Raw genomic sequence first — 17,665 nt, forward strand, 5'->3', positions numbered from 1 at the left:
CTAAATAAGTAAATTAATTTGGGTAGGATGGTCATTTTTATTATGTTAGCTTGTCCTACCCATAAGCAATCAATGTTTTCTCAATTGTTTAGATCTAGTTTTAATTGAATGGAAAGGATTTGGTAGTTGTGTGCATATAATTCCTGTGCTTGTCTTGGCAGATAGATTCCTAAGTATTTTATATTGTCTAGGGTGATTTTAAATGGAATTTCTCTTTCTAACTTTTTCTGCTGCCATGTGTTGAAAATATATAGAAATGCTGATGATGTATGTGCATTTATTTTGTATCCTGCAACTTTGCTATAGTTGTTGATTATTTCCACTAGCTTTTTAGTTGATTCTCTAGGATTTTTTACGGAGACTTAAAGTAGACTTTAAGTAGACTTATCATCTACAAAGAGTGATAGCTTAGTCTCCTCATTGTCTATTTTAATACCTTCAATTTCTTTTTCTTCTCTAATTGCTAGTGCTAGTGTTTCCAGTAAAATGTTAAAAAATAGAGGTGACAATGGGCATCCTTGTTTCACTCCTGATCACATTGGGAATGCTTCTAATTTATCCCCATTGCAGATGATATTTGTTGATGGTTTTAAATATATACCATTTATTATTTTTAGGAAAAGCCCTTCTATTCCTAAACTTTCTGGTGTTTTCAGTAGGAATGGGTTTTGTATTTTGTCAAAGGCTTTTTCAGTATCAATTGAGATAATCATGTGATTTTTGTTGGTTTGCTTGATATGGTCAATTATGAAAATGGTTTTCCTGATGTTGAACCATCCTTGCATTCTTAGTATAAATCCCACCTGATCATAATGAATAAGCCTCGTGATCACTTGCTGGAATGTTTTTGATAGTATTCTATTTAATAATTTTGCATCTATGTTCATGAAGCAGATTAGTCTGTAGTTTTCTTTCTCTGTTTTTGATCTGTCTGGCTTTGGGATCAGTGCCATATTTGTGTCATAGAAGGAGTTTGGTAGAACTCCTTCTTTGCTTAATATATCAAATAGTTTGTATAGTACTGGAATTAGTTGTTCTTTGTAGGTTTGATAGAATTCACTGATGAATCCATCTGGTCTGGGGATTTTTTTCTTAGGGAGTTTTGGATAACTTGTTCAATTTCTTTTTCTGATATTGGATTATTTACGTATTCTATTTCTTCTGCTTTTAATCTAGGCAATTTATAGTTTTGTAAATAATCCATATCACTTAGATTGTTATGTTTATTTCCATATAATTGGGCAAAATAGTTTTTAATGATTGCCTTGATTTCCTCATCATTAGAGGTGAGGTCTCCCTTTTCATCTTTGATACTGATAATTTGGTTTTCTTCTTTCCTTTTTTTTTAAATTAGATTGACCAGTACTTTGTCAATTTTATTTATTTTTCAAAATACCAGCTTCTTGTCTTATTTATTAATTCAATAGATCTTTTTCTTTCAATTTTATTGATTCCTTTGATTTTTATAATCTCTAATTTAGGTTTTAACTGGTGATTTTTAATTTGTTTCCTTTCTAGTTTTTTGATTTGCATGCCCAGTGCATTGATCTTTGCTACTCTTCCCTCTCAGGATTAATTCTCCTGAGAGTAAGGTTTAAGCATTTCCTCTTAATGCTCTCTTCCTCTCCTTATAATAGTATTCATCCCATCCCAATCCATCTCCAACCCACATCTGCTCTCACAGGTTTGGAACTTAAGCCCTAAGTAAAATTCATCTGGAATAATAAAGGTCAAAAATATCAAGGAATGGAATAAAAAAAATAGATAAAGAATAGAAATAAATAAATAAATGATGTGGGAAAATGTGAAGAAAGGTAGCTTAGTAGTACCATATAAAACATTAATGATAAAAAACTCTTCCTAGCTAAGTAAAATGGTGTATAAGTAGAGCCAACTGGATATACAATATGTTACCACAGTAATCTTATGTTTGATAAAGCCAAAGTTCTAAGCTTTTGAGGCAAGTACTTGCCTTTTCAAAAAAATTTCTTAGAAAACTTGAAAACAGTTTAGTAGAAATTAGGCACATCAAAAGAAGGTCAAAATGGATAATTTAGACATAGACTTTAATATCATAATTAGTGGAGCCTGGAAAAAATATATCTACCTGATCTATGAATAAGCCAAGAGTTCATGACCAAATAAAAGATAGAGATGATTACAGGAAGTATAATTGATAATTTTAATCATATGAAATTTAAAAGTTTTACACAAATAAAACCAATGCATTCAAAACTAGAAGAAAAAACAGAAACCTGGGGTGGGGGTGAAATTTTAACCAGTTTCTCTGATAAAGGCCTCATTTCTCAAATATATAGGGAACTGGGTCTAATTTATAAAAAAAACAAAGCTATAGCTATAAATTTATGAAAAAATATAAAAATAAGACATTTACACATGTAAGCAAGATATATTTGTAGACATACACACACACATATAATTCTCTAATTGATATGTGGCCAAAGCATATAAACAGGCAGTTTTCAAAAGGTATGAAAACTATCAATAGTCAACATGAAAAAATTTCTAAACTACTAATAATTAGTGAAAGGCAAATTAAAATGACTCTATGGTACAACCTCAAGCCTATCAGATTGGCTAACATAAGTGGAAAATAATCAGTGCTTGAGAGGGTTTTGAAAACTATGTACAATAATGCACTATTAGTGGAGTTATGTATTGGTCCAATCATTCTGGGAAACAATTTGGAACTATGCCCAAAAGGTGATAACACTACCTATTCTTTGACTCCAAAATGCCACTACTAGGTCTGTACCTCAAAGAGACCAAAGAAAAGAGAAAGCAATCTCTGTATATTTTTTAAAATGTAAGGGACTTTTTTGTGGTGGCAAAGAACTGCAGTTCTTTTTGAGGGGATGCCCAGAAGTTGAGGAATGGATAAACAAGTTGTAGTATATAATTGTAATGGAATACTATTGTGCTATTAGAAATTATGAGCAGGATTATTTTAGAAAATTTTAGAAAACCTGATAAGACTTAAATGAAGCAAAATGAAACGAGTAGAACTAGTTAAAAATATATATACAGTAATAACAACAATGTAACAGTGACCAATGGTCATAATTCTGATCAATATAATTCTCTAAGATAAGTCTAAATGACCTATGATGAAAAATGCAAAATACCTTTAGAGAGAGAATTTATGAACTCTGGTTGAGTCATTAAGTATATTTATTTTACTTAAAAAAAAGAAAGAAATGAAGGTATAAATGAAATAAAGCCAGAGGAAAGAGACTAAAATAAGAACAACATGAAAATAAAAATCTACAGGTTGAGAATTACATATAAAATGAAACAGATATGTTTGTCAATTGTTTGTATGCAATTTCCAGGTAGGGCAAACTCATGGTTATGCCAGAATAATTAATCACTAAATCATCATAATACTATTTGGACTTGTTCTTAAAGTACCATAATAAAAGAAAATAATAGATTTCTTAGGTATTAGAAAGGGTGTGAACAGATGAAAATTGAAAAATATGTTCCATAATGCACTACTGGGAATAGAAAAAAATAGAAAAAAAATAAATTCATTATTGACAGTGATTGTTGAAAGAGCCACACAAAAGTCTTGTAACATTTATACTGCTTTGATTATCGCAAAGCCTTTGACTCAGTTCTATACTAATTATTCATTCAGGTACTGCAGATATATAAAATAGATCCAGATAAAATAAGAAAGTATTTGATAATCACATGGGAAACTGTTTTTTAACACATCACCAATGTAAAAAAAACCCTAATTATTGATATGAAACATGACATCTTTCAGAAAGACAATTAAAGCTCCTTATAGTTTTGTATAATCTTAAATCTGCTAGCATATTTGTCTTAAATTTAATGGATTACAGCTTCCATATTAAAGAGGAAGTCACAAATATTCTATTAATGCCTTGTTATTAATAGTTTACAAGCTATATGCAGATAACATAATTGTTTACTTAGATTTAACCAAGATAAAAAATGAATGCATGTCTTTAATAAAATAACATAATTTAAAATAAAACCACAAAACCCTTGTCTTTATGTATATTAAGAAAATGGAGCAGAAAAGATAGAAAAAATAAATCTGACCTAAAGTAAACACATAATATTCTAAAATATTTAAGAGTTCACTATCAAAAAAGCAAACAAACCTCAGAGCACATGAATTCAGCTATGAAACACTTTTAACAGTAATTAAGTTGGACCTAAATGATTAGAGAGACAGTAATTGGTGATAGGTTTAGCTCTGCCAACATAATAAAAATGTTTATTCTAACTAAATTTGTAGATTGAAATCAAACCACCCAACGGTAATTTTTTTAGATCTAGGAAAAAAAAACATCCAGAGAAACAAAAAACTAAATACCTCAAGGGAAATAATTTTTAAAGTTAGGACTAAGAGCATTAGCAATGCCAGATATAAAACTATAGTATTATGCAATAATTTTCTATTTAATTATGATTTTTATTGGATAAAAAATAGAAAAGTGATAGAATGGAAGAGATGAGGTAAGTAATATCTGGAAACATCCAGTTAGAGTCTCATACTAGCATAGTAAATTCAAAGGCTACAGTCCTATTTGCCTATGCTTATTTCCTCAGTTTATTTTCTTCTTGTCTTTGTTACATAGCATGCACAGATACCACATCTTCATAACACCATCTCAGCAGATAGGCTAAATCAGGATAAGTTTAACAGCAGACCTCAAACTCATCAGTGAATTAGGGTTATGTTTACCCCAAGTATATTAAGACTTCCACCAGCACAATGGGCAAATCAGAAAAAATTGTTCTGATGGTCATGAAAGTGGCTGAAGCATAAGCTGTAGAGTAGAGGGCAGGGTCATCCACCTCATCCCAGGCCATTGTCAGTCATCCTGACTTTTGTATTGCCTTGAGGTTCATGATTTTGTGCAATTCTGCCACACTTAAATCAGATCCACATACAAGTGAAGACATGATGTCACTGATCCTCTTCAAAATCAAAGGATAAGTAATACCAACCATTTAACATTTTTAGAAGTATATTGGATTCATTAGAACTCTTATTTAACTTGATCTTACTGCAAAGGTCTTTATTATTTCTCTGTCATAGATAATATTGGCTCTTAGTTTTGCTACTCTTTATCAAACTAAGAAAAATTCTAATCTTATGCTTTACATTTTTTTATTTTAATTTTAATTCTGAATATTGTCCCATAGTTACATATGTCATGTTCTTTCTCTCTCCCCTAAGCCTTCCTAACCCCCCTTAGCCAATGCACAATTCCACTGGATTTTACATGTATCATTGATCAAGACCTAATTCCATATTATTGATAATTGGACTAGAGTTATCATTTAGGGTCTACATCTCCAATAATATCCCCATCAGCCCATGTGTTCAAGTAGTTATTTTTCTTCTGTGTTTCTCTGCCCACAGTCCTTCCTCTGAATGTGGCTAGTTTTTTTTCTCATATGTCCCTTAGCCTTGCTCTGGATCCTTGCATTGCTGCTAGTAGAGAAGTCCATTATGTTCAATTGCTTTACAATATCTTTTTAACCATGAATGAGTATTGTATGTTGCCCCAAAGGGTTTTAAATATCTAAGAAATTAATTTGGTTTTATTGATTTTGTTATTGATATTTTGTGTCTATTTTCCACCTAATATTGAATCAACCCTCTAGTCCTGTTATAAATATGGCTTGATCTCAGTGGGTAAAAAACAAACCAACAAAAAAACTCTGTTGCTGACTTTTTTGTTTAGTTGTATCCAACTCTTTATGATGTATCCAGGGTTTACTTGGCAAAGAAACTAGAGAGGATTGATATTTCCTTCTCCAACTTATTTTACAAATGAATAAACTAAGATAAACAAGATTAAATGACTTGTCTAGCATAACATACTTAGTGGTTAATTATGGAAACTGAGTGAACCCACACTGATTATATCTTTTGATTTAATTCTGGGGCTAGTTTAGTTTCCTTTTTATTCAGTTCTGGGCCTAGTCCAAATTATGTCTTGTGAGAAAATTTTATTCAATTGTAGGAAATGGAAGAAAACATTATTGCATTGTTTGAATCTAACCCTGTGTGGTTGAGAAACTGGACTTGCTGTTTAGAGACCCTTAACCAAGAACCTAAGTTATGTAGACAAGAAACACAGTCTGATCCTTAGATTGATGTAAGATCTCATGATTGTACATCTCAAGCAACTGATATGTGTCATCTGAAAACTGGCCCTATACTAACAAAGATAGTTATTGTTTCCATATTCCTTTGATTGTCCTCAGGAATTTGAGGAGAAATGGGATACCTTTTCCAGAATTCAGGGAATGGTACTTGTTCACTCTCCCCGTCCCAACTTGGAAAATCTCTAATGTATCATGCAATTAGAAATCATATCACCTAATATTGTACTGTTTTATATTAAGTAATTGTTCTCGAGTAATTATTTTTAATGTATAAAAGTCTGTCTCTCCCCACCCCCCATTTTCAGAGTCCAATCCTAAACAAAAGAAGGTACTGGTCCTGATTTAATGAGCAACTGGCATACATTGCTTAATAAATCAATATACTCAAAGATCAAAATTTTGTTTCCTCAGTCATTTCATCTTTTGTTCATTACAGCTGAGGCCTAGTAGATTCTACTCTAGCTCTTCATTTTAAATATGTATGAATCTTTATATTTACATTTTCCTTATAAAATGTATTTTAGTTTATCCTTTCTAATTTTTTCTGCCACTTTCACTTGTTTTGTGGGTAAGTTTATCCTATTCATATTTATCATTAGGATTATTAGTTATGTGATTTCCGCCTTAATAATTTTGATGATGTATTTTTTAAAATTTGCTTTGTTTTTCACACCTCTCCTTTTACAAAGGAAAATAATTTGATGAAAAACAGGAGATTGGATCATTCTTTGGAACAGTCTTAAATTAACTTTGAAACCCCGTGGACATATAAAATTGACCATTCAGGCCCTCTCTAGACTAGAGACCAACTCCAAACCCAGAGTAAAATCCCAGAGAAGCCCTAAATATCTCTTTATTCTGTATGCACATGCTCAAAAAGATACATGGTTTTGGCCTGGACTTTGGGAGTTGGCAATCATAGTAAAAGGATATTAGGATTAGGATGAAGTAGTATGGTGGGAAAGACAGAATTGAAAAGCTGAAATAAAGATAAAAATATTTCAGAAAGAAAATATGAAGGGGAAAATCAGAAAAGAAAAAAAATTAAAGTAGATAGTTAATTTAAAATTATGAAATGAAACTAGCTAGCTACCCAAACTAGAAGTCAATGAATCATTAACTGCTCACTAACTCTGTGACTAGAGGAATGGGAATAAAACATTTAGGTATTAAATTGACATGAATAGAAATAAAAAGCCTTGACTATTTTAAGTATTAACTTGTGACTTCCCTGTTGAAAGATGTCCTTTGAACTGCTGTTCCTTTCTCAAGAACTTCTAGGGAACCTCACTAAACAGCTGTGTTGGTATTATTTTCTAAAGGTAAATATCTGAGGACTGTCTCTTTAGCACTATGTTAAGTGTGTTCTGCTCAAAAGTACAGCATGGATGTTAGTCTTGTGCTCATGCTCTTAATTAGGATCATGTTTAGACTCAGACTCCAATTGGACTTGGTAATCATGTCTATTACCACATATTTGGTAGGAAGAGTCAAGTTTGTGCCAATTTTATTGGGAAATCTGTATAAACACAAGATCTTATTAGTGTTCTGTTTTCTATTTTGCTTGTTACTCAGTTACCTTTGATTTTTCTGGGTCCTAAAATTATCTTTGTTTAATAAGCAGCAAGTTCATTTTGGAAGTGCATAAAGTATGGACTGGGGGAAAAGACACAGAGAAAATAGTATTATTATTGTCATCTCTTTTATTTTTAGTGAAGTTCCACTCTAAGGTAGACATGTAATAATTTACTAAAGATGTTTTCTTCTAATGAGAAGAATTATATCTAAAAACAGAATTTGTATAAGAATTATATGCAAATCTTGATATATCTTTTCTCAAAAGACTTAAATATTCAACATATAGAAATCTGATATAGCCAGGCAATAGATAATTGTTTCTTCTTTTAGAAGATATGAAAGTTTGCCTCGTAAAATATGTTGCTGAATGTTTTCCTAGCTTCAAATCCAAATACAACTAAAAAATGACACTTTCTTTGTTCAGTTTCTCTGTCTATCTATTTATCTTCTTATCTCCCCTTTTTAAGTGGAATAAGAGATAAGTTTCTGAATATTTTGGATTGGTTTTTCCCCTGCATGGATGACTGATATAGTAAAAGAAAAGTCCAGGAATGCCTCTCTGTGGCAAAAACATGTCATAGCAGAATTTTATTTGATAGCTTGAATAAGAAAATCAGATAATTGGCTACTTGCTCTTTATTAAGAACATTCCATTCAAAATAAAGCTGAAAATGAAAACAAAGATCACAAATTCATTAAACTAAGCAAGTGTTAGAAATTATTAACCAGGCATTATATTTCTGTAGCATTCATTGCAAACCCATTTACCTGTTCAGAAGAAACCATATTAGATGCTGAACACAGCAGTTCACCAGTATAAACTTCTAATGAAAATGAAAATTGACTGACCTGAACTTGCAAATTTAAAAAAATCCATGCTCTTAATGATAAAACAAAAATAATTAAGGGTAGATTATATATGCACATATTAAAATATGATGAAATTCATTTTTCTGCATATCATTCTTAGATAGTTGGGTATTTTTGAGAAAATGAGTACTAGGGAGAAATTATAAAAGTATATGGACTTTTTATTTCATCAGCAAGGAAAGTCTCAGTATGGAAAATCCCTCCACAGATATTTAGATGTAATTATGACTCCCATGATCACACAACTGGTGTATGTCAGATTGGATTTGTTCTCAAGTCTTCTTGATATTAATGCTGACTCCACTATTCAATATTCTACATTACCTTGGAAATGCAGGTATTCAATTGATGTTAAATTCATAGGAGTTATTGATTATGAGATGGCACATGTTATGTTGATCTTAAAAAAGATGTTTGGGAAGCTGAAGAGATGGCCTGAACCTAGAAACCTGCAGGACTCACTCCTCTCACACACACAGGCTAGAGTGAGTAGGGAGGGGTAGGTACTCCTTACACTCATCCCTCCCATGAAGCAGTTGGAAATCAGTTGGAAATGGAGGCAGGACTGATGTCTTCTGCCAAGGTTCAGGGAGGCAAATCTCTAATGATGTTCACTTTCTCAACTTATATTCCCCACAGGTTTGACTGCGGGACAATAGGAGAAGCTTGATGTCTTGTAGTTATCAGGGACAGACAAATGTAAATTGTATGGGCTAGATAGCTGAAGGAAACTTAGGTGAAGTTGGCTGTAAGTATTCCCAGAATAAAAAACAGGCACTGCTCCCAAAAGATGAAGGTTTTACTGATAAAAAAGGAAGGGGAAGGTAGGGAGGTTTTTCAGGGATTAGGATAAGATCTGGGAAACCCAGAACTGTTAGATAGAAACAGTCCCTTCCTCCCCTCCCAGAGGGAGTGGCAGACTTTATATCTAGCTTGTCCTCAAAGCTTATAATTATCACTTCTAATATCTAAAGTAACTAAATAACAATTGTGCTGATGCTGGAAAGGTCTAGTTCAGCTAAACAGGCAAACTGCAAAGAAGAACCAAAATGGCTATTGCCACAGAAGGCCTCCTAAGCAATCCCAAAACCGGGAACAGCAAGCAAAGAGATCTGCTCACCTCAACCCCCAGGAACCAACTGTCCAACTGCTTTCAAACTGTCCACTCACCCAGAGTTCTCCGTTGGGGGGGGCTGGAATTCTGGGTGAGGTATGACTTTGTATCTTGCAGGAATTCCACCCTGCCATTTCAATGTTGCACACATCTAAATCTCCTATTCATTTATGGTAAAGATGTTAGTCAGGCCAACTGTATCTTATGGTGTATCTCAACTATATAATATAACTTCCATATTTTTGCTTCCAGGGCACAAAAGAAGTATACAACAGCACTTAATCTTTTCCTTAAATTTCTAATGTGCCATCTAGCAGAATGCTTTGCACATAGTAGTACATGCTGATAAATCTCCAATGATAACAATGTTTCTAGTTTAATCTTCTTTCCTACACCTAAATTCTGTTAACTTTGGCAATTGAATAAGTAAAACTTTACAAAGACAACTTTTAAAAATATATCTGTTTGTCTTGTTTAGAATTTTGAGTTTTAGAGTAAGATCTGATTTCCTCTCTCTGTAAGAATGATTTTAATTCAACAAATGTTCATTACTGTGCAGAAAATACCATGTTAGAAAATATTAAAGACAAAACATAGTCCTTTATAGATCTTACAGTTTAGTGGAATAATAGATCATATACGTAGAATAGAGAATACGAAATATGAATGCTCCCTCTACAAGTTAAAATTGCATGTGAATTCACAAGGCAAAGGTAATTGCTGACAAGAGTATCAGAAAAGGTTACAAGAAGGAAGTGACAATTGAATTGGATTTTAAAGAATAGTTGTGACCTTTGCATCAAGTGAGGCAGAAGATACATAACTCTAGGCTTGGATTCAGGAAGATATGGGTTTATATCTTGCCTTGGACATTAAGTAGCTATGTGACCCTGCACATCACCTAAATTATCTATCTGTATCCTCATCTGTAAAATGATGAGGCTAGATTTAATGTCTGAGAGTATCCCCCTAACTCTGAGTTTATGATCCTATGATCCTATAAAATATCTGATATTCAAAAGAGATATGGAAATATCAAAAATATATGAGACCAATAACATTTCTCCAATAGGTAGTTCTTCAAAGAATATAGCTTTTCAAACAAGAATTGGACACTATTACCAAACAGTCATTTAATTACCTAATGAAGTAATAATAAAAACATACAAAATAATACTATAGTTTCGTTGCACCTCTAGCAAACTAGCAGAGGCAATAAGAGATGAAAATAGTCAATGTTAAAGGGTCCATTGGAGGGTAGGAATACTAATAAATACTTGTTGAAGCTGTGCATTGAGCCATCCATCCTGGAAAGCTATGGTATAAAAGGAAGGAAGTTTGGTCCAATGATCCCATTACCATACGTCACAAAAACATCTAAGTCAGAAAGATAAGACTCATACACATCAAAATATTAATTACAGAAACTTTCAGTGATAGGAAAGAATTGAATAGGAAATGGAAAATTGATTAAGGAATTACAAAAAATGTTTCTAAATGAATCTAATAGAATATTCTTGCACCCTAAGAAATTATTAATCTGGGAAATTCAGAGAGCTATGAGAATATTTGAATGAACTAATACATGGTGAAGTAGGCAGGAGAACAATAGACTGCAATTATGCAAAAACAAGATAAAAAGGTAACTAAACTCTGATTAACTGTAATTATTAATTTCCACTATTCCAAACAAATAATTAAATACACCTTCTTCCACTCAGTACTGAGGCAGAGGACTATGGTTGTAGAAGTTTGTATAGATGGTCTCTGTATTGTTGCATTGATTTTCCTTAAATGCTTCTCTTTTTTACAAGAAATTGTTCAGTTCTACTATTCATAAGAATGGATGGAGGATATTAGGAAAAAGATTGGTGCAAGAAGAAAAGACATCAATAAAAAGGAAGGAAGGAAGAAGGAATGAAAAAAAAGAAGTCCAAAGGGAACAATTTGGCTAGATTTTAAAGTATTAGTAGAGTAATATAAATAAGATAAGACAATGTCATTAACAAATACAAGCTATGCTATATAGTCATTATGCACTCACTCTTAACTTCTACCTCTTAGAATCTGTACTGTCCTTTGAGGCTCACCTCCCATTTCACCTTCTACATGAGAGGTTTTCTAATTTTCCAACTCCTTATGCCTACTGGCCCTCTAGTCTCCATCCCTGAAACTCAAAGAAACATTATGTTTATTTAGTTGGTATGTATTTGTAATCATATTCATAGTACCTCATCTAAACTAACTTATAATATACACTATCTCACAACTTTGGCCCCTCAGGGGAAAATTACACAATATTCAAATGAGGTTGTATGTCTTCACCTCAAAAAACATTGCTCAGAAGCTCCCATATATGATACTCTTTTCAATGCTATGAGAATACAATTTGTTCAAAGCATTTACTAAAAATGACCTAGTAAGACATATACTCTCTCCCTTTTACAACTGAGACATACTGTCCCACAAAAACCCATGGTGTCAGTAGAGAGACTAGATATGTAAAAAGATCTTGAATAGTGAAATATCAACATTAGAAAAATAAGCAGAGGATGGAGCTAAGATGGCAGCAGAGTAGCAGGAGCTTTGTAAATCTCTTTCTAACCAATCATTACAAAGTGTTGCAAAAGGACAGAAAGTAAGCAATTTGGAGATCAGAACTGACCTGCCTGCTGAAAGCCATGAAAGGCAGGATAGACCAAACCAAAAAGGAAAGTCAAAAGATTATAGCTGAAAATCAGTCTTTAAAGAAGAGAATTGGGCAAATAGAAGCTAATGATCGCATGAGACAGCAAGAATTAATCAACAAAAATCAAAAGAATGAAAAAATAGAAGGAAACGTGAAATATATCATTGAAAAGACAAATGACCTGAAAAAAAAAAAAGATCCAGGAGCGACAATTTGAGAATTATTGGTGTATCTGAAATCCTGAAAAAAAATTCTTAAAATCATATTACAAAAATTAGCCAAGAAAACTGCCATGATATTATTGAATGAGAGGGCAAAATATTATTTAAAAGAATCCATAGATCACCCCCTACATTAAATCCTCAAAAGACAACCCTCAGGAATGTAATAACCAAATTCAAGAGCTTCCAGGCCAAGGATAAAATACTGCAAGCATCCATAAAGAGGCAATTCAGATATCAAGTAGCTCTAGTGAGGATTACACAGGATCTGACAGCCTCCACACTAAAAGACCACAAGACTTGGAATATGATATTCAGGAAGGCAAGAGAATTAGGTCTACAACCAAGGATCACCTACCCTTCAAAACTAACTATATCCTTTCAGGNTATATATATGTATATATATGAAGGAGAGGAAGAGAGGAGTAATAGGTATTTACTCCCAGTGGTATCATTTCTGAGAGGGAAGAACAGCCATAACTATTGGGGAATAGAATGCTATCTTACAATACAGTGATGTTGAGAGGAATAACAAAGATGGGGGATATTGAGGCAGGTAATATGAAAATGAGGGAAAGGTTGGAGGAAGGGTGATTAATAGACCTTAAAGAAAAATAAAATGGGAAAAAGAAAGGAGGGAGTGGGAAGGAAAGTAAAATAAGGATGGGGGAAAGAGGGAATAATTAAAAGCAAAACACTGGTGTAGAAGGAAATAGTGAAAGAAGAAAGAGCAGGAACTAAAAGAGGAAATCAAAATTATGGGGAATATACAGGCATAATCATAACTCTGAATATAAATGGCATGAATTCACCCATAAAATGTGTATTATAAACCAAAATTCTACCATATGCTGTCTACAAGAAAGACATATGAAACAGGTAGACACACACCAGGTAAAGGTAAGAAGATAGAGCAAAATGTATTGGGCATCAACTGAGAAAAAGAAGGCTGGAGTAATAATCATGATATCTGACAAAGCCAAAGGGAAAATAGATTTGATTAAAAGAGATAATGAAGGTAATTATATCCTGATAAAAGGCAGTGTAGACAATGAAGAAATATCAGTACCCAAAATGTATGTACCAAATGGGATATCATCCACATTTTTAAGGAGAAACTATCAGAGTGTGAGAAGGAAATAGATAGTAAAACTATACTAGTTGGAGAACTGACCCTTCCTCTATCAGATGTAGATAAATCAATCCAAAAAAGAAATAAGAAAGAAATAAGAGATGTGAACAAAATCTTAGAAAAATTAAAATCAATAAATATATGGAGAAAAGTAAATAGGGATAAAAAGGAATATAACTTCTTTGTAGCAGCACATCATGCATTCACAAAAATTGACCACTTACTAGGACATAAAAACATTGCAAACAAATGCAGAGAAGCAGAAATATTAAATACAACTTTTTCAGATCACAAGTGTACAAGGAGAGACAAATCAAAATTTAATTGGAAATTAAATAATCTGCTTCTCCAAAAATGGTTGGTTAAAATATTATTAAGGGTACAAGGAGAGACAAATCAAAATTTAATTGGAAATTAAATAATCTGCTTCTCCAAAAATGGTTGGTTAAAAAACAAATCATAGAAACAATTAATGATTTCATTGAAGAGAATGACAATGAGGTATAAGGATGGGATTTTGTATATCTGGGACATTCTTGTCATTAAGTGTTGAGAATTTTAAGTTTGAATCTTTTGTTACTGGTATTTTGTATGTTGCAATGTCCCTTTCATTTGTTAGTGGTATAGTCATTATCTTTGGTTTAAAGTCTGGTGTAAATGCATTTGTATTTTACTCCTTTCTATTTGAATGATTGTCTTTTATCCCATAAATTCTGTTTTTGATTTCTATTACATCCCTTAACATTTGATTCTCTTCTTCTATTTGATTCCTAGATTTAATCTTTGCTTTTCCATTCTCATAGTGTATTTCCATTACCAGTTCCCCTATATGATGATTTTCATGGCTTTTCCTATTGCTACACCCCTTGGACTTTCCCTTATGTAACCAGGCTTTTTCTTGGCTTCATAAGTATCATGTTTTCCTGTCAGTACTTGGGAATAATGCAGTTTTAGGCCCTGCACTATGTACTTTTCCAGAGTCTGCAGGTCAGGAGCATGCTGACTGGATAATGCACAATTGTCATCACATTTGGTTTTTCACTTGTGAGTGTTGTATCTAGAATTTCTGTATGTATTATTGTAATTGCTTCTTTTGTTGTTGTTGCTGTTAAGTTGGGCTTTGAGGTGATACAATTTCACTATATGCCCTAACTTCCCACAAAGAAAACACTTTATGTCATTATTAAAGTTATTGCTAGTTTGTCTGGGTTGTTGGAACTGAGGTCTGACTTCATATGCTTACAGGGCTGCCAGGTTTTTTATTTCCTCTATTTCTTTTTGTTTGATGGTTGATTTAGCCTCTTTTCATTGCTCCTTTAAATCTTTTATGATATCATCTTTTTCTCTAATGAATTCTTTGGATTCTTTGGCGTCCTGATTTCCCAAGTGACCATATGCAGGTGTTTTACATAGGTCATCCAAATTTAGTGACTCCCACCCCAGACAATACAGGTTGAAAAATGTTCTCATTGGTGGTGAACTGCCCTTAATAAGCTGCTTCCTTATATGTTGCAGGTTAGGTTCACTTAAGTCCTGGAACTTCAAATCCTTTCCTCAGCTTCCACATACCTATCTAAAAATGTTGAGGGGGTGCTCATTTATCTCCTGCCTTAACTTTTCAAATTTTCCCCAGGAATCAGGATGCTTAGCAAAGGATTTCATAGATTCCTCAAGATCTTCCCTAGCTCTTCTCAGGTATACTAGGTTTTGGTGACTGTTTAATTCTAGATCTTCATAATGCTGTGGATAAGATGTTAAGTTTGTGTTCCTATGGGTCTTCTCAATAAATTGTGCCTTCTCTGCTGGCATAAATAATTTAGACAGAAGAATTTCAATATCTGAAAATGTGGGATCAAAAGGTCTTAATGCTCTCTTAAATTCTTTTAAGGCCTTGAAGGGATTTTTTTAAAAGGCAGGCATTCATTTTTTAGGGTGTCAAGATCTGTAGCAGTGAATGGCTTATGTCTTTTTATATGGAGGATCCCAGAATCTGGCTGCAAAATCTCGTGATCAATAATTGGTAATATTAGTACTGCTGGTGCTATTGTCCCTTCCTCTATTTTCTTTGCTCTGTCTGTATGTGCCTCAGCTGTTTGTATTGCTATTTCTATTTTGTCCCCTGCTGTGACCACTTTTACCCCTTTCAATTGAGTAGTCTTTTCAAGTAACTTTGCTATTTCCTTTCTTAATGTCATTATCAATACAGGGTTACCATCCTTGTGTCCTAGCAATTTGTGCACTAAATTCTTTAAGGACAAATAGAATTGGAGGAATGATATGATTACTGCAATTGTGGATGGTATGAAAGCAAAAACCCTACCTATTTCTAGCTTCAACCATTGGCAGGAATCATATATGCCTATGATGTCCATTATGTAACATAGGATCACCACCATCCACAAATCATAAATCATATTTCAAAAGTGGTATAGTATTGCAATAATTCCCATCATGGTGAAAATTGTTTTCCCCATTGATGCATCCATTGTACCAGTTTACTTTAGGCATACTGATGTAATCAATTCACAAAATCTCGAATGAACAATATGCTAAAGGTTTACCACCCAAACATTTCTTTCTGAATTCACTTTAATTAAACTTTTGGCAGACTGAACAACTATTAAAGATCTTATTCACAATAGTACTTATTCCTGGAGCAACCCATTGTCTCTTGGTGGAATCTGCAACAACTTATGTACCAAAATGACCTTTTGTGTTGATGGCTTGACACAAATAGGTATACAAGTCTTTTGGTAACAATGGTCTTTCTGTATCAATAATCCATATTCCATGTTCTTTCCTATCTCCCCTGGGGCTGAATATACACTGGGAGACTTTAAAAGGGTGTCTCCCCAAAATTGGGTGACCTGGATGGTCATGCCACCCCACAAGAGTTGGGGGCAAGGTTTCCTTAGAAGAGGAGGTATATGGTACCCCAATCTGATCCTGAATGAGGAAGGGGTTCACTCAAACCTCCCCTGAGGTTGGTTATTTTCACAGCAGGTGGTCTGGCTCAAAAATGGAGTCTTCCAGGACAAGCTGTTGTTCCTGTTATAGCAACCTCAGGGAAAAAGATGGAGATCAACTTGTGTGACAACTGGCAGTTATGGAATTTAGAATTTACCCAGATGGCATGAGCCAGGGGCAAAAGACAATTGCTGCCACTGCTATAAAAACCCAGGGGCTGAGCCTTTCAGGGTCTCATTCTTGAGAACAGGGTCCTGGGTGGTAGGCCTTTTAGACCTGAACACTAGTATTTGTATCCTATTGCCTTGAGTATCAATTCAACCAGTTGCTGAATAGGTCTGAGAGACATACATCAACATCCAATCATCAAGAAGAGTCTCATAAAGCCTCACTCCACCTGGTCAAGGCCACATCCAGGCCTGACCAGGACCTGAGAGGGAGAAGGGATTTCTTCAGCCAGCTGGCAATCTGATTAACAACTGATTAGCTAACTTTAGTACCTGTTTTCTGGTATAGCCATCCCCACACATCTTCCTTATCCTTGATCCTACCACTTGAGTTATTACAATTAAACCCTTGAACTTATTCAGGAGAAGACTGTTGTTATTCCAAAAATCAGTAAATAGTCTTGCACTCAAAGGGGAAGGGGATATTTCAGCTAAACCGCAGTAAGCCATGTTAATCCCACCTAATTAATAATTATCCTCATCCTAATCATTTATCTATTAACCCAAACACAGGCCAAATAGCCAGAGAGGCTGTGTGAGTCAGCTCACAGCCTCTCACTTGCTACTTAAGCTTGGGCATTGTAGGTGGGACTGGTGCTTGACTGAGTAATAATTATTGGTGGGACCTGGTGTTACTATCAATCTCTGGTGTTCACTTAGGCTTCTCATCCTCATTCAGTCAAGTCC

The sequence above is a fragment of the Gracilinanus agilis genome, chromosome 1, assembly GCF_016433145.1.
Source record: "Gracilinanus agilis isolate LMUSP501 chromosome 1, AgileGrace, whole genome shotgun sequence".
NCBI classification, from domain to species: Eukaryota; Metazoa; Chordata; class Mammalia; order Didelphimorphia; family Didelphidae; genus Gracilinanus; species Gracilinanus agilis.